This window comes from Tenrec ecaudatus, chromosome 1, assembly GCF_050624435.1.
Source record: "Tenrec ecaudatus isolate mTenEca1 chromosome 1, mTenEca1.hap1, whole genome shotgun sequence".
Taxonomy (NCBI): Eukaryota; Metazoa; Chordata; class Mammalia; order Afrosoricida; family Tenrecidae; genus Tenrec; species Tenrec ecaudatus.
The window spans coordinates 209,388,969-209,407,851 of record NC_134530.1 but is presented as its reverse complement, the minus strand read 5'-3'; positions in this window follow the sequence as shown (position 1 = coordinate 209,407,851).

Below are 18,883 nucleotides of genomic sequence, written 5' to 3'. Positions count from 1 at the left end.
CCTCCACAGGGTTGCTATAAATCTGAATAAACCCGCTGGTGCTGGTGCTGGTGGTGGCAGATTGGCATGCCTTCTTTATGGAAAGATTGGTGGGTTTCGAGCACTGACCTTTCAGTGAACAATCGAGTATATAACTACTGCGCAACCAGCGTCCTGCTCACAGAGGCATACAAATGTCAAAATGTGTCAGGGTACGTGAGGCTTATTGTAGGACCATCTCACCTCACTAAGCAGTAAATAAATAAATATTAAAGCTCCAAAACAAAAAAGCATCAGCATCACAGTGCTCTCCTGCACCTCGTACTTACACTGGGAGCAGCAGCCATCCATTTATTAAAAGTTTCCAATCTGGCAGGCAGTACGGGAGGGGCTTTAATCTTCCCAGCTCTCCACCAGCCCTCTTCTTCCCTGGAAGATTTCCTGATTTGCCTTTCTGCCACACTTCTGTGATAGCATTTATCATTCTGACTTGCAATTATTTTCTTATATGTCAAAGTTCATTGAAAACAATATTATGCTTGTTCACATTTATATCCCCAGGGCCTGGCGGAATTCTGGGCTGAAGACTGAATCTCTAAATTAGAGAATAAATTGTTAGAATCTGTGTGGGGATTTTTGTGTTAAAGTACTTACCATTTTTATCAGAGGTTTATGATATCAGAAAATGTCTCTTTCCCTCCTTTGGCCCCCATAACACAAACTGTGGGAAAAAATCATTCAAAAGCTGAAGAACAAACAAAATCAAAATTTCCAAAGTTAAATTGAAAATTCCAAAAGATCTATTACAACCCCTTTCTTGTAATGAAAAAAATATTAATTTATTTTAAAATTTCCCTTTTGACTCTGTTGATACTACAGTGTTCAAAACACAACCTGGTTTGGAAAAGCCATATTTGACACCGAGTCTCTCAACAGTCTTTTTCCTCATTCTGTAAATGTGCCTTAAGTGGTTACCATTTTACTTCAATGGAAACAAAAAGCAGGCAATTTCTTCAGTCAGAAAATTGCTGAGAGATATGGTTACACTCTGTTAGATGAAGAACACAGAGCTCGCCGGCTGCACAGCAGTTGATAAGTAATGAAAACACTGAGAGCCAAGCTGGAATGTCCAAAGAGACAACACTGGGAAGAGCTCTTCGCCTATAAATGGGAGGAGTGATTTGCCTTGTAATTTAAAAATACTATTGCCATATTAGTGCTATATCACTTGAACTCAGTTAAAGAAACACTTCTCCAAGAATCAGTATTGCTCTTCATAAATAAGCAAAGAAAATGTTCATAGTGCTGGGGTTTGCTCAAGCTGGTTGAGTAGGGCGTCCTCTGCAGAGAGCCACCCGGGGACTGCTTGCTAGTGTTACTGGGAGTCAAACAGCGTAACCCAGTACCCCACTGCCCAGCCCTCTGGCTAACTCCCTGCAGCTCACCCACATTCTCACTTACTGTACCAACAAAGCTCTTGGGCCTAGAGAAGCATACACCCAAACAGAAGTTTTTTTCCTCTCTCCTTTTCTTTTGCTATAGCTTTTTAAAAATAGCCATTTCTTTCCCCCCCCTTCCTCCTCTCTCTCTCTCTCTCTCTCTCTCTCTCTCTCTCTCTATATATATATATATATATATATATATATATATATATATATATATATATTGCTTTCTTCAAAACCCTTCTTTTTTCCATCCTCTTTATATTCTCTCCTCACTTTTTTCTTTCCTCTTCATTCCCCTTATTGCTCCCTTTGTTTTGTGGTTCCAATTATCCTTTCCAGTACCATATGACAAAATGAGTACTTCTACATCATCTATCACCTATCCTAATCCTAACAGCTACCACCAACCCAGTAGTCAATCTTGATCCACACAAAAAATAGGCGCAGACAAGTGAACAACTACTAGATCCAATGGAATTTCCTGAAGAAGTAAAAAGTCTCTAACTGTAAATAATAATTAAAAATAATAATGTTCAAGTACTTTCAACAAATCAAGAAAAAGCCCAAGAGCGCAATAAACTTAAAATCTTACAATAAAAAACACTAAATAGAAATGTAAATAATGAGTACTGAGATAACAGAATTAGACAATACCTTATAAGAACAGATTAACATAATTCAAGAAGTAAAAATCTAAATTAGAGCGTTTGAGGACAGATCTCTCAACTCCAATCTGGAGTCTGGAGCAGAAAGAACAACCAACAAAGACAAAAGGCAAAGCAATCTAGGAATATCTACAAATCATGTGTGCCACAGTAGTTAGCATTGGACTGCTACCCAAAAGATGCATTTGTGAAACAACCCGTAGCTCAAAAGGAGAACAACAAGGCTTTTTTCTCTCATAAGGAGTTAGTCTTAGAAACCCACGGGGAAGTTCCTACTCTGTCCTATGGGGTCACTAAGCACGAGAATCAACTTAATCACAGTGGATTACCAACAGGATCAATTTGTCTCATTGGTGTGAGATACTAGCACTGAGGGAAATAAAACTGGGACTTATTCCCTGACTGTAACAGAGGGAATCTGGAAGACTAGTATTCCATGGCTAAAAGATCGTCACTCTCGTAGTTGGAGATATAGTCCAAGTATATTTTCCTGTTGTAGTCTATCATTTCCGTTTCTCCCTCGAAAGCTGTGCTCCCTTAAAGTGAGCAAAGGTTGATTCTATCTCCCTATAGAAGTAGACTTTCCTATTGGCTCTATTTCTTCCTGCCGTGGCATCCAATCCCTCTTGTTCCTTCCACCAATAGCGGATGGGCATAGGGGGACTTTATCCCCAGTGTGTCGATTCAAAATGTTTGCTTTAAGCCTGAATTTTTGGCTATATGAATTAGATCATGAAGTTTTGCCTTGACATTTTTTAATGCATAGAAAATAACCATGTCGCCCATGTGGCACTTTTGAATTTTATATAAAAGAAGAGAAGGGGGAATTGTGGGAAACAGAAAAGTTTCTCCCAAGTCATCTTCCCCAAATATGTTAGACTTAGGACACTGCTTGCAGCTAATGGTAAATGATTGTCAAGTTACCTCCATGAAGTCAGTCAGTTGCCCGACTACTATCTGGGCCCACCAGAGTAGGGCCCACTCCCTGCTGTTAAGGACAATGTGCTACTTCTCCCTAAAGGCTTGTGACCATTAGGCTGGTCCCTGTAGGTGGGGTTTACACCCTACTGATAACGGTTTCTATGGAGATCCAGAGAACAGGTCAAACCTGCTCAGTGACATCCAAAGTTAGGCTGCCATCCTGAATCTAGGATCTGCCCTTCTTGTCACATGTGTGCCCCCAATACCTCCCCTTCTATTGTGTGTATATCCCTAGATTGTCCCCCTTGTTGCTGTGTTACCTATAGTACAACCCCTTCCCATGATGTATGTCTTTACATGAAATTAGGGGACATGCATGCCCCCCCAAAGGTATATAAGCATGGGTTAGCAATAAAGATACCCCCCTTGGTCTCTTATCAGCTCTCTCTCCTCTCTGGTCCTCTCTCCCCTGTTCCCTTTCCCCTTGTCCTCCTTCATTTCCCCTCTCTCCACATGGACTACCAAGTGGGGCTGAAAAGAGCATGCTACCATGAAATGTGTCTGACTCCATTATTTCAATCTCTCTTCTATCTCTCATGTTCTCAATGACTTTATTATAATATTTATATATCTCAACTGTACAATTGCACCTATCGAACCCACAATTAATTGTGTGGGGCTGGCTTTTCCAGCACACATTGGGATTTCATATCAGGAAGAAACAAAAAATCCACAAACAAACTAATACAAGAAATCCTAGAAGAAGTTGTCTCAAATAGCATTAAAAAAAGAGAAAATAACTATCCAAGATGCCGAGAGAACCACAGATAGGACATATCCCAAAGAAGACATTGCAACATAACATTGTCATACTTCCCAATATCAAGGAGAAGGATAGAATCCTTAGACCAGGTATGAAAGAAATAACAATGACCTATAAGCAAAAACTAATAAGAATAAGTTAGTATTTCTTAGTAGAAACCATGACAACAAGAAGACAATGGGATGAAATATGTAAAACCCTGAAATGAAAGCACTGCCAACCAAGGATTTTATATCCAACAAAATTATTCACCAAATATGAGGTGGATATTTCCAGACAAGAAGTTAAAGGGATTTGTAAAATCAGGACCAGCATTACAAAAATTAATAAGGGAAACACTTTGGACAGATAATCAACAATAGCTGATAACATAAGATCGACGACATACAAGACAACACCATTCTGAAATAAACACAAACAGTATTTAAAATAGCATAGAAATATAGGTGGGATAATGAAATGCACACATGAGAAATGGAGAACCAAAACCAACATTTTAACCAGGCATTTTCTTTCTTTCTTTCTTTCTTTCTTTCTTTCTTTCTTTCTTTCTTTCTTTCTTTCTTTCTTTCTTTGAAATCATTTTATTGGGGACTCATACAACTCTTATAACAATTCATCCATTCATTCACTACGTCAAGCACATTTGTGCATTTGCTGCCACCAATATTTTCTTTTTACTTGAGCCCTTGATATCAGCTTCTAATTTTTTTGCCTCCCACCCAAAATCTCCCTCCCTCATGAACCTTTAATAATTTATAACTTTTTTCATGTCTTACACTGATGGATGTCTCCATTCACTCACTTTTCTGTTGTTCATCCCCCTGGGAGGGGTTTATATATAGGTAGATCATTGTGACTGGTTCCCCTTACTATGCACCCACCTTCCCAATACTCTCCTGGTACGGCCACTGTCAATATTGTTCCTGAGGGGTTTGTCTGTCCTGGGTTCCCTGGATTTCCAACTCTTATCTGTACCTTTGTACATGCTCTGGTCTAGTCAGATTTGTATGGTAAAATTGGGATCATGATAGTGGGAGGGAAGCATTAAAAAACTAGAGGAAAGTTGTATTTTTCATCGTTGCTCTACTGCACCCTTACTTACTAATCTCCTCCCCATGACCCTTCTATAAGGGGATGTTCAATTGTATACAGATGGGCTTTAGGTTTCCACTAAACACCCCCCCCCCATTCGCCATGATGTGATTTTTTTGTTCTGTGTCTTGGATGCCTGATACCTGAGCCCACTGACACCTCATGATCACACAGACTGGTGTGCTTCATCCATGTGAGCTTTGTTGCTTCTCAACTAGATGGCCACTTGTTTATCTTCAAGCCTTAAGACCCCAGATGCTATATCTTTTGATAGTCAAGCACCATCAGCTTTCTTCACCACATTTGCTTATGCACCCACTTTGTCGTCAGCGATTGTGTCTAGAAGATGAGCATCATAGAATGCCATTAACCAGTCATTTTCTGCAACTAGAAAAAAGAGAAACAAAATAAACCTTCAATCATCGAGAGAAAAAAAATTTTTAATAGCAAAAATAAATTAATTAAAAACATAAAACCAATAGGAAAGTCAGTAAGACAGGAAGTTTTTTTAAAGGATTCACAAAATTGACAAACCACAGCAAACGTAAGAAAGAGAATATGCACATATCAAGAATATGAAATGACATCACAACAGATGCAAAGGAGAATAATAAGAATAACACATTAATACAAAAGACTGTACTCCAACCAATTGAAAACCTAAATGAAATGAACAAATTTCTGGAAACACACTATATACACAAACTAACACAGATTGATGTAAATACCTTAACAAATCCATAACAAAATAAGAAATGGAACAGTCTTTAAAAAACTTCCAACAAAGAAAAAGACCAGGGCCATATGGCTTCAACAGACTGTTCTACAAAGCATTGAGGAGACTTGACACCAATTCAACACAAACCATAAAAGAAAAGAAAATTCCCAAACTCATTTTATGAATTGAGAATAGGCCTGATACTAAAACCAAGTAATGTCATAACCAAGATAGAAAACAACAGACCAATATCCCTCATAAATATAGATTAAAAATTCTCCACAATGTACTTACTGGTCAATAGAATATATATATCCCACTTTCACAGAATCATTTCAGGGTTTATGTGACAGGGTGGTGACTTCACACACCATAATAGCACTGATGGTAAGTCCATCTGTGGAGAGAAATCTGGATGATGAGAATTTCATCCTGAAGGGCACAGATCTGGCAATCTGCCCATGGCAAAAGCTGGGTCCAACACTAATGGTTCTGTTTTTTATTGGCACTACTAAGACTAATTGGTTGGATGACAAGCATGTGGTCTTTAGCGGAATGAAAGAAGGAATAAGTATTGTGGAAGCCATGGAAAATTTGGGGTCCAGGAGAGGCAAGACCCACAATAAGATCACCTACTCTAATAAATTTGATCTGTGTTTTATACTTTATCTTAAGCACCAGACCATTCCTTGTGTAGCTCAGGAAATCACCCTTCTGTTCCCAATGTGCCTGCAGTCTCGTTTAGTCTTTGGTGCTCACTCTTATTCCCCCTAAGTCCAGCTGGAAAGCAGAGTTAAGTTAATGATTATGCAATAAAAGCTAAACAACAAGAAGAAAAACATTAAATGGACAGATAGTTTCATTTCACAAATGGTGTTCGCAAAATTGGATCTACATTTGCAGAAGAATGAAAGAGGACCCATCCTTCACCCCATGTATAAAAACTAACTCAAAATGAATCAAAGACCTAAATGTAAACCCAGAACTATAAAAATCATCAATGAGAAAATGAGGCAAACTTAAGGATGCTATCACATGGAATAGACACACTATCAAACATAACAAAGGAAACAGACAAAATAAATGAAAAAGTAGATGATTGGGACCTACTAAAATAAGACGCCTAAGTACATCAAAAGACTTCATCAAAAGAATAAAAGGAGAGCTCATAGCATGGGGGGAGGGGAATTCACCATAATACAATGGATAAAGGACTAATCTCAAAAATCTGTAGAAGATGTGAAGACCACAATAAGAACAAGACAAAAAACTCAACTAAAAAGTGGGCAAAGAACATGAACAGGCAGTTCATCAAAAATGACATCCAAATTGCTAATAAACATATCAAAATGCTTACAATCACTAGCCATCTGGGAGAGGTAAATCTAAACAATGATGAAATACTATCTTACACCAACAAGACAGCCAAGTTAAAAGATAATCAGAGTAACAAATGATGCAGAGGCTGAGGAAAGATTGGAACCTCCATCTACTGCAGGTAGGACTGTAAATCTGTACAATTTTCACTATGGTAAGCTATATCGCACAACCTTATTCCCATGACTGGGAATGGAAATCTATAGGAGGCAGCAATTCCTTTAGGTCTACAGCCTAAAGAGTAAGAGTCATAACATGACCAGACACATGCATAACCATCTTCATTGCAACTCTTAATAATAGCAAGAAGATGGAAAAAATCCAAGTGACCACCAGTAGAAGAAAGAGTAAACAAACTTTTATACACATACAAAATGGAATATTATGTATAGATTAAAAAATGATGCAACCGCAAAGTGCCTCATGACCCAATGGGCCTGGGGAACATTAGGCTAAGTGAAATTAGTCAATCACAAAGGACAAATGAGATCGTTGTTATTTGTGGGGGGTGGAGTTTAAGACTTTCATACCAATGGAACAGACTTTAGAGATTACCAAGGGTAGAAAGTAGGTGGGTGGGAGGATTCAAGAGAAATCAATGAGCTAGACTATTAATGGGTCTTAACTGTGGAAAAACAGAAGATAGTCCATAAGAGGGAGAAGAGAAATCAAGGAATGGATAAAGGGTAAATTATTATGGGCTTGATTAGTAGCTTAAACTGTTCAATACAATGCTAATAATCTGAAATGTAAATTCCCAGTCTCATTTACAATTTTTAAAAATGTTGTCTAAAAAAGAACAATTTGAAAACCACCAATGAAATTATTTCTATGATATGAAAGCGCATCAGATGTTTGCCTTTGGCTAAGCATCGCCATCCAGCCAATTCTGACTAACAGTGAGCCTAGAGAAAAGAGTAGAACTCTCATCCCATCGGGTTTGTAGGCTGCAATCTTTATGCAAGCACACGGCCTCATCTGTTTCCTGCAGGGTGGCTGGTGGGTGAAAACTGCCAGTCTTCCTAGTAGCAGACTAGAGGACTGCTGCCCTGTCAGGACTCCTAACCTTTGACTCGGGACGATTCTGATTCTGCCCTGTTCAGTGTTCCTCAGGGTGCTAATTGAGTATTCCATTAAGAAAAGATCCCTTAGATCAATGAATGTGCCCCAAAAAGTATGCACATAATCATTAGTCTTAGATATTCACAAGGCATTTCGTTTTTATTAATTTGGAAAAACACTCCAGTATTCCCCCAAACATAGGTGACAAGACCCTTTCCTATCTCACAAGGTCCGTCTGGGAAATGCATCATCTACAAGTTGGAGACAGCTGTGAGACCAGCGTCTGGATACAATGGATGTTAGAATTCTTTTAATTGTATGTTCTTTCTGAGGGGAAAATGCCAGTAAGCTTTATCGCCAATACAATTAAAAATTGTGTCCCTAATAAAATGTAAAAGAAGAAAAAAAAATTGTACCAAAACATAATCATAACTGTCACACCCAAATAACATGTTTTCAGTTTTCTAATAAATGAATTTTATAATATTTTTCACATCTTTTCATTCTGTTGGTCTTTATATATCATTTATAGCTAGCTAGGTACAGATAGAGTTACAGGGTTTTTGTCTTATTCTATCTTGGCCATTAGAGTCCAACTGATAGCATATATTTAATAAATGGCAGTTATGTATTTATACTAAAAACCATTAAATAACAAATGTTTTTAGACAAACCATTAAAAATAGCCATATAAATAGAATAATATTTCATAGGTGTGAAATCTGGCCAGTTTATAGGATTTCCACCATCTCTTTCGGCACTCATTTTTATCCTGCTGTGAGTCCTGCACATCTCCAGGACCTGAGTGACCATGATAGGAATGGTGTCCATATTACCATCAAACACAACAGCATGCAGACGTTCCTACAGGACAACATTTTAGACCTGACCTAAGTTATCCTTGAAGGAAGTTCATGATTTCAAAGATAAATTAAAAATGAAATTAATTCTCTAGGCAGGAAAGGGAAGGAAAATGAGAAAATGGAGAAATGTATCATTTCATCCAAGAATTTTGGTGCTGAGTCCTAATTTGATGGACCAATGCAGTTAAAGAAACATGAGGCTTAAAGAGATGACACATTTTCTAAAATCAAAGTGCTGAGAGGGAACAAAGCCAAAACTAGAACTTTAATGCCTGGGCAGCCAATCTTGCAATGAAGATTTCACTCTGCCGAGTTAAGCACTCATTTATTGACATAAAATTAGAGTTTATTTATGTTTTTTAGAATGCAACGTACCTAAAAACACACACCCACAAAGAATATAGCAGATGCTGCCTTGTCTTCAGTAATTAGTCGCAAAAAAATAGCAACATTCAAAATGCTTATTAAGTTTGGATTCTTCAAGTAAAAAGAGATCAGTTGGATAGCTAGTACTTACACAGCATTGTTCAAAGTGTTTTTCAGGCATGAACTCATATAACAATATAACAGCCTAATGAGATTGGTGATCTTTATTATCCATATTGACAGATGAAAAAACAAAGCTTCTGAAAGCCAGGAAACCGAGTGGTGAGTGTGGCCAGCTTTGATCCAGGCAGGTCTGACTCTAGAGTACATGGTGTCTTTAAGCTGGATTCTCTAAAGGAGCAGTGAAGCGTAACTATCGATAGGCAGAGAAAGATCTATTTCAAGGAAATGGCTCCTGCAACTATGGAGGTTGGCAAGGCCCAACATTCATGAATCAAGCAAGAGGCTGACTCACATCACAATAGATGAGGTCAGCTCAGGACAAATGGAACAGGAGATCCAGGATCATGAAAGAGAAGGAGCTTTCCCAGAATATGCACATATGGAATGTTGGGCCACACCCCTGACGGAACCCTTTTTTGTATTAGACCACAAGCACGAAGAATAATTACTGAATGCTGAGACTCAAGGCCTAGCCCTGTTGGCACATAACATTAACCATCACAGTGACCTTCTCTGCATCAGTGCAGCTGCACCATGCAAAACAATCGAGTTTGGAATCCTTCAATAATTTGCAATCCCTTTGAAATCCTCTACTTCTAATTCTCTGCTCCATGTCGACGAAAACAACAGTAATATTTTTAACAATCGAGTTTCATTATATCCCTCCACATCATTCAACCGAGCTCTTTTTCATGGAAAAATATTCCCTTTCGTTGTGTATTTCGTGTTTATCAGTTTGTTTAATATTTAAATATAGTACATGTATAATAAAGGACAATCAGAATACATTGATTTCGGGGAGATGTAAGCAGGCAGTTCACATGAGGAAAGCTTGCTGGAAAGTAGGAGGGTGCCTTGGGTGCTGGCTTCAGATGTATATGCAGTCAGACTTATGGGAGTCATAGAAAGTATCAGGGAAACCGGGGATGCTGGGCTAAGACCATTCCTAATACACAGGGAGAAAATCTGATGTGGCAAAACTTTCCGATGTTACCTGCCACTTATTCACTTCTGTGAAGCCTGGTCTCTCTCAAATTTGTTCAAGTTCTGTATTATATAACTCTATCGGCCCCTTTCTTGATGCGCGTGAATCCATACTTATTGACAGCTTGTTACTGATTTTGGAAGTCCTGACTGGTGTAAATTGTTAACGCCTTAGGCTGCTAACTGAAATGTTATAGGTTTGAGCTGCCCAGAGTCACCTTAGAAGAAAGGCCTGCTGATCTGCCACCTCAAATGTAAAGCCAGCCATTGAAAACAACGTGGAGCCCAGTTCTACTCTGACACACATGATAGTCATGAAGTGCAGTCCACTCGATGGCACTGATACTGCTTATTTAGTTATGCATGATTCCCTCGTTCAATACAACCATTTGACCAACATTGTGCTAGGTGCTTTCACAAATGCCACCTTCATTTGATCCATGCTACAGAGAGATGAGACGGTGGAGAAAGGTTAGCTGATTTATTAAATTTAATTCCTCTCATTTTCCATCTACCACGTCTCTCTACAACTATGCACCTCCCCACCCACCATGAATATCAGCCATTGCATTGATGTTGTCATCAGCTCCCGAAGCACATGCCAGCCTCTAACACTTCGCCCCAATGGTTTAACCCAAACCAGGGGAATCCTGCCTTCCACAGGGCAGAGACATACAATTCCCTCTGGTTACCTGGACAAGCCCACTGCCAGATTCTGTTACCAATCATAGTTTAAAAGGTAATGTGTACAAGCCATCCAAATCATTCCCAGAGTTCGCCAAATAAAAGAAAGCGCTTCCTCTAGGGAATTATCATACATCTTTATAAATCTCTTTAGCACTTAAAAGTAAATTTTCGTATATTTTATTTCCCTCTGAATAAACATTCTCCTTAAAGATACTGCATTAACCATCCATGCAATAAATATTTAGTGTTTACAGAATGTTGTCCATTGTTACCATTAGTAATATTATTATTACTGCTACTGTTATTTTTATTACTATTAGTAGCAAAAGTGATGCAAATGAAGGGCTTTCAGATTTTCCCTCGCGTATCGACAAAGAAGAATGCAGGAGACACGAGGCTGTGTGCTCCCAGAAAGACTTGCAGTCTCAGAGACCCTAAGCAGCAGTTCTGCCCCATCCTATAGGGCCGCTCTGAGTCAGAAATGACTAGATGGCAGCAAGGTGGGTTACTGCCATGGGTCAGGGGCTAACTCAACAGGCACTGACAACAAGAATAACACTTATCTCTCATTTGAATTGCAATTCCCCTTCTAGTGAATTTGGTAGATTGCATTGTGTATTTACTGTCCCTCCCTAGAGGAATCTCCTTCCGAGCCCCAGTGACATAGGTTTTTCCAGATAATGTTAAGTACCAAACTCTGAATAGGAATTAGTTGTATGATATGCCTTGACTATTGAAATATCAGTTGAAAACTTCCAAGCAGAAGTTTTTAAAGCCATCTCATGACATCACTCTGCTGTAGAAGAGGCAATGTCCTGGTGAGAGTGTGCTCTGTCAGACTGTATCTTATAGTGAACCATACTCCCATCAAGGACACGTGGGTGAACATGAATCAAACAGTGCGTGCGTGCATGTGTGTGCGTGTGTGTGTGTGTGTGGTTTAAACAATGAAATCTGTCGGTTGCTATTGCAATGTTACCTGTCTGTCTATTCTTACAGACCCTGCAGATATTAATATCACATATCTTAAAGATGAATGAATGAATGCCAACCTGGTGTTCTAAAGAGAATTGGGCATGAAGTAAGGCATCCGAGTTATTTATGGATTGTACTTCTAGACTTACTCTCACATAGGTGACTAAATCACCTGCCAGCAAAGAGAGCGCACCTGCATGTCACTTTTCTCCTTTACAGGTATGCCGAAAGAATCAATAAGGTCTGAGAATTACACAAAAATTTTACCCACAAAATGGACAGTAAATCTCTGATGGTTGGAGTGGAGTTCCCATTAGAATTTATGAGACATGTCTATATTATTTTATCAATTATGAAATAAAAACAGGTATGAATTTTACTGTAATAATTTGAACCTAAAGTCAATTTAGTCGCACCTTTACTTTGCAGAGTCAATAAGAGCAGAGCCACTGGGGTGTTCATGATTTAGTTAAGCCTGCTAACCTTCTAGATAGCTCATTTTAAAGCTCCCCTTTTTCTTGATTTATTCCTCAGGTGGTAAAATCAAAGTGTTCTAAAATATAACTAACACTTAAGGCCTCTGACAGTACAGAAAAGCTAAAATAATACCATCAGCAGAATTCCTCCCTAAGTTTCAAAATAGTAGTCTTTAATACCCATCATCGTAAAGGCTAGTAATGATCTCCAGAAATCATCTTCTCCCCCTCTCCACACTCCCATACTAATGTCTTTCTCTGTATCTGGAAGGATGGGATCCACCCTATTTTAATGGCCTCCAGACATTGTTGTGGGTTCAAATAAATGACCACCACTATAATGTCTTGATAATTTAGAAGAGTCTTTATTCTGTAATAACCATACTACTATAATCTAAAAGCAATTCTTTGGTTGCTGTCCTGAGTTGACATTTCAGTCCATCTTTTAAGGCAAAAAAACCACCCTCATTTATCCTTTGTCTAAGGCTTAAGCAAGCATGGACAGAAGCAGAAAACAAAATGCTACCATTCTTTAGGGTAGGAAGCATTACAGAGTACAGCATGGATTATAAATAACATTCTGGTACCTTCAAGAAGAGCAAGCATGCATTACAAGGTACATTCCTTATGATATAAAAAACATACCAATATTGACTATCACATCTTGGTTACCAAAACAAAATTAACTACACCATTCAGATTACAACAGCAAAAGGAACAATATTAAAACAAATGATATATTGAAGAACAGTCTGAAATGATTGTAGTGTCCTGAACCTGGGCGCACGAGAGTACATTCTAAAATTAATCACCAGCACACCTTTCCGAGATGGGAGGGGGGAGGAAGCAGGTCATTCAGCAGCTCAAAAATGGAGTTTCTTTTGCTAGTCTGCCTCCATATGTCTGAAGTTCTTGGCAGGCACTCTTGTATTTACAAAAAGGAGCATCGCCCTTTCATGTGGCTCAACAGAATCCCCCAAAACAGCTGCTATAGAGCTCTTAGGGAGTCAGGTTTAACACTAACATAGAGATAGTGTCCATCAAGTCAGCTCCCATCTGTGGTACCTTCAGGTACAAAATAACAAAACATTAGCTGTTCTTGTATCACACTCACAATCCCCCACCAATGCCAGTCTCTCACTGTGGCATCGCTCATCTATCTCACCGAGGGTGGTCTTCTTCCAAGCATTGTGGCCTCCTCTCATGACCGATTTCCTCCTGATGACTTCTCCAAAGCAAAGGAGTCAGACAATTTTCTTTTGTGATCCATATCATTTTCATAGACTAATTTTCAGAAGTAGTTTGCCAGGCCTTTCTTGTTATTTTGTCTGAATCTTAACCATGGGTACCAGACCGGTATTTTAATACTAGTGGCATCACTTCCATCATCACAGCTACATGCAAGCAACCAAAGAGTGACAAATTGGCAGATAGGTAGTGGACCTTAACCTATAGCTAATTGTATTTCAGGTTTCTTTTATTCATTCCACATTCATACTGGCTCCAAATAGTACACTTAAAGAGTAACTGACTAATCTCACAACCTACATTAATTATAAGTTTAAAATTTAGTACACATTTTCTTAGAAGTTAATTATATTCATATAGAGAATGGCACTTTTGGAGGCAAAAAAAGGAAGAAAGGGTATCAGATAAGAGATTTTAAAGAGTTCTGAGACTCCTTACACATGAATACTTTTCTTAGATTCGCCTTTTATAGGTTATATGGAATAGGAAAAGATGAAGTAATATTTCCATGGAACAAGGGCTTAATTCTCACGGGGAGAAAGTCTTTACTAAAAGCAACTGGTACCTTGCAAAGTTCAGTCTGCTCAAAATATACTCATCAACTATTCTGCTGAACCCCAACCTTAACTGGTCCTTCCTTCAATTAAAGCTACTCACCATAAGATCAAAGGCTCCTGATTTAAAGATGAGGGGTACAAAATGAACACAACTCATAGGTACAATGGTTCTTCAGGGTTCAAAATGATGCTACTGATCAAAACTGTTTGGGCCGGGTCCAAACTAGGCAGCCCTGTTTGGACTAAACTGAAGCAAGTCAGGGCCCTGCACCTGCTTCCCTGCACATCTCAAAGGTCAGCAGCAAACGGCACCAGAGAAGAGAACTCGTGAAACCAGATGCTCTTGGTTTGAAGAAAGCCACAAGCAGTTGACAAGCATTTCTCCCAGTTTCCAGACCCCAGATGCTATTTGCCATGATTGTCATACATTCCTCACCACCCCTTTTAAAACCCGTGCCCCCAGCTGCTGAGCACCACTTCCCTGACCTGTTGGCCTAGGTCACGGAACCTCGTCTGGGAGCTCCCCCTAATAAAGCTATTTCTGTTTCTGCTCTCCCTTGTCCTGTCAGTTATGTCTGTCTATCCCCCTGTACCTCAGTTTCATCTTTACATTTGGTGCCCAAAGCCCAAGAGAGGTAGGGACACGGGCTCCGTGCTATCCCAGTCCTGCTTCAGCTGGGACGTAACCCACACCTCTGCTCCTCTCGAACCTCTGGAGCTTGTCTAAACAAGTGACCTCTGGTCAGTATCCGTGTTCAGCCTCCTTTGTCGCTCTGGACACTGAGGACCAGCAAACTCATACAGGAACTTAGGGTCCGCGAGGGGCTAACTAGCTGAAAGCCCTGAAAAGTAAGTACACTAGGAAGCTGAATGTGGCACCGCTGCAGGGGATTATTCTGCCACCCTAGTCCCAAGAGGAGTTGGAAAGAACTGCCTTTCCCTGAAAGGGGTGCGACGATAAGGCCAGATTCTCGTGTCCATCTTTTCTCTGTGTCTATCTTCTCTCATGTGTCCTCCAGCCTTTTGTCTGTGTGTTTACCGCCGGGGACTCCTGCTGATGACAGGACTCCTAGCACTAGGCAGAGCAGTCACCGCACCTTCTGCCTGGACTGGATCTCAGAGGGTGTGTCTGAGCCTTTTCTACATGTTTGTGTGTTTTGCGTTTGTGGCTCTGTGGTGCTTTCCCTAAAATTTTCTGCTTCGTCTTCCTCTCACCCTGAACAAAGCCCTGACCACCCTTCATTTTTGCCGGCCATAAAGCCAGGGCCCCTCCTCCTTCTCAGCTTTCATTGTCTCTCTCTCTGATCTGAAGTCCCTGTCTGCAGGTTAAAGCCACAGGCCTGCGCCAGGGAACCTTCCTGTTCTGGAGAGTCCAGGACTCTCCCACTGGACTCCTAGCCCTGACCGGTATGCCTCTCAGGGTTACCGGGCCACCTCCTGACAGACAGGTGTGAACGGGACCAGGGGACTGTATTAGACAGGGTTCTCTAGAGAGACAAAACCAGATTGCTAGTAATTTTACATATATATATTTATAAAGATAGATAGATAAACACAAGAAATAAACTGTTAAATTATATACAGATAGATATATAAAACAAGAAATGAACAGTTAAATTATAAAGCAGTACAAATGACTCAGTGCAACTCACTCCCGTGAGAGAGTTGTGAGACATTGGCAGTCCCTTAAGTCTTGAGGGCCACCAGTTAGTCCTCTGTAGAGAGAGCTAGGCTATCTCAGCACAGGCTGCAAACAGCAAGGCAGGTCACCAACTGTCAGCCAGGTCACCAACTGTCAGTCCCCAGCTCCAGAGATGTACATTCCAATCGTGTGGTCTTAAAGGGACCTCAACTTACAGCGACACAGTCCACCAGCTAGGCATCCCACAGGTAGTGTAGCCTGTAAATTGAGGCACAGAACAAGCAAGGCAGCCGCACACTGGTCCAATGATCAAAGAGCAAGAGACAAGAAAGGTGAGGCTCACCAAGCCATTTATCTCTCTGCCTTTCAATGAATCCCACTTGTGTTTATCGGCCAGGCTGGTACAATAGACTATCTTAGGACTCCTTTCTCCTCTGTCTGTACCCCCTGCAGTTTGAGACACAATGGGAAGTCTTCTGTCCCAAACCCCTAAGGACAGTCCTTTGGGGTGCCTACTGCCACCCTTACGGAATTGGGTTTGGCTCCTGATTTCCGCCCTAAATGTCTGTTTTGTTTTGTTTTTCTGTAACCAAGTTTGGCCTCAATACCAATTGGACAATGAGTTGTGCTAGCCAGAAAACAGCATTTTCGATTTTAATATTCCCTGCAACCTCAAGAACTTTTATCAACAAACTCACAAATAATTAGAAGTCCTATATGTTCAGGTCTTTTTCTTTCTTCGCTCCCGTCCCTCTCTACTACCTGCCACACTGCTCAAGTTCTCTTAGCCAAACACTCTCTTAATCAGGCCCCTGACAGTACTCCCCTTCTGTCTTTCTTCTGACCCCCTGAGTCCTTATCTGCGCCCCAGTAAGGCCTCCTCCATATTCTGGTTACTCCTCACCATCACGTCCTCTGCTACCCCTCAACTCCCAAAGGCTGAGGCACTGTGCCTCTGATACCTGTCCCCTCCCCAGAGCCAGACCCCTCAGACTCCCTGAGTCTCTCTCTCTCTCTACCTTTACTGGTTCCCTTCCTAGTCAGCCTCCACTTAGCCGACACCCACAGACAGACCTCTCCCAGATAGGAACACAGTGCAAAAATCCATGGTCGCCATCCTGAAACCAGCAGGAGGGAGGTGTCAGAAAGCTCTGGGAAGTAACAACTTTAATCACCTGGCGCACTTTTGATTTCTATATCCTCTGAAATCTCAACAATTTCTGCCAGTAAACTCACAAAGAGTGTGAGATTCTTTAGGTTCAGGCCACCTTTTCTCTGCATCCTGTCCCTTTCTCTATTTCCTGCTCCCTTTCCCAAGTCCTCTTGACTAAAGAAAATTCCTCCTCTCTTCCTGCTTCTGCACCCTCCTCTGGTGTCTACCTTTTCAGACCTGCCTAAACACCTTGTCTCCCTCCTACTCTCCCCTCTCCCTATTCTGGCCACCCGGAGCCCCCCACAGCCTCTTCTCCCCATCTCCCCACCTCGCTGGAGGAACCCGACTCTGCACTTGCCTTGCCAGTTAGCAAGCACACGCGATCGCAGAACTCCCTTCTCCTCTGTCCACTCTGCAAAGTGGCCGGGACTGAGAAGGTGGTCCGGTCCATGTTCCCTTCTCTCTCCCTAACTTATCTCAGATTGAATAGCGTTTAGGCTCCTTTCTAATGACCCCACCACCTGTATTAAGGAGTTTCGATATTTAACTCAAGTTTATGATTTGTCCTGGCATGACATTTTTGTCATCCTTTCCTTCACCCTAACTGCAGATAAGACGGAATGCATTTTTCTCGCTGGTCAGAATTCCGACCAGGTCCATTTGACCAACCCTGATCTATGCAGTTCCCAGACAAAAACCTGGTTAGAGTTATCAAAATGATAATCAAGCACAAAGGGACAAACATGCCCACCGTAATAAAATGCTTCAGTGTGTCCTGACTTGGCTTCAGGCCATTTCCCATATAGAAGTCAATTTTAATAAACTTAAGATCACTCAAAAGCCTGACGAAAGTCCAAGCGCCTTTTTAAGCCACTTAACTAATGCTTTAACCCCAAAGACCCTCAAATCCCGATCAGAGATTTAGAGAATATGTCATTTAGGGTTTTTAACAGCTGTGTGGAGCAGGCAGAGTCAGCCTGTGAAGCCTGGTTCTGGCAGAAGGTAAATTTTCAAACCCAAGCCTTAGTAGCAGCCCTGTGGCTGGCGATCCCCCTGAGACCCCAGAAGGGCAGCATGGGACAAGGTTGTATGGCAGGGGTCCTCAAACTTTTTAAACAGAGGGCCAATTCATTGTCCCTCAGACCCATTGGAGGGCCGGACTATAGTTTAAAATATATATATAAACAAATTCCTATGCACACTGCACATATCTTATTTTGAAGTAAAAAAATAAACCGGGCAAAAACACCTGGCGGGCCAGATAAATATCCTCAGTGGTCTGTAGTTTGAGGACCCCTGGGGTATGGGAACAATGACCACCACCTGGTGCTTGCTTCAAGTGCGGAGAAGGGCACTGCTCACAGAAGTGCCCCAGGCCTGAAGCTCCAACCAAACACTGCCTGGTGTGCGGCCAAAGTGGACACTGGAAATCTGACTGTCCTTAGAAAAGCAACGGACCCTTTGCATCTGTCTCCACATGGGGGGACTGTCCTTCCAGTTCCTGACCTGCCGTTGACCCTGCTGGGATTGGCCGAAGTATGAGGAAACTCTAACTGGACTCCACCTCCCTCCGCCCCCCCATCACCCTCACCAAGCCTGGGATATTGCTCAAGATATTGGGTGAGTAAATTTCCTTCTTACACAGAAGCTATCTTTTCTGACCT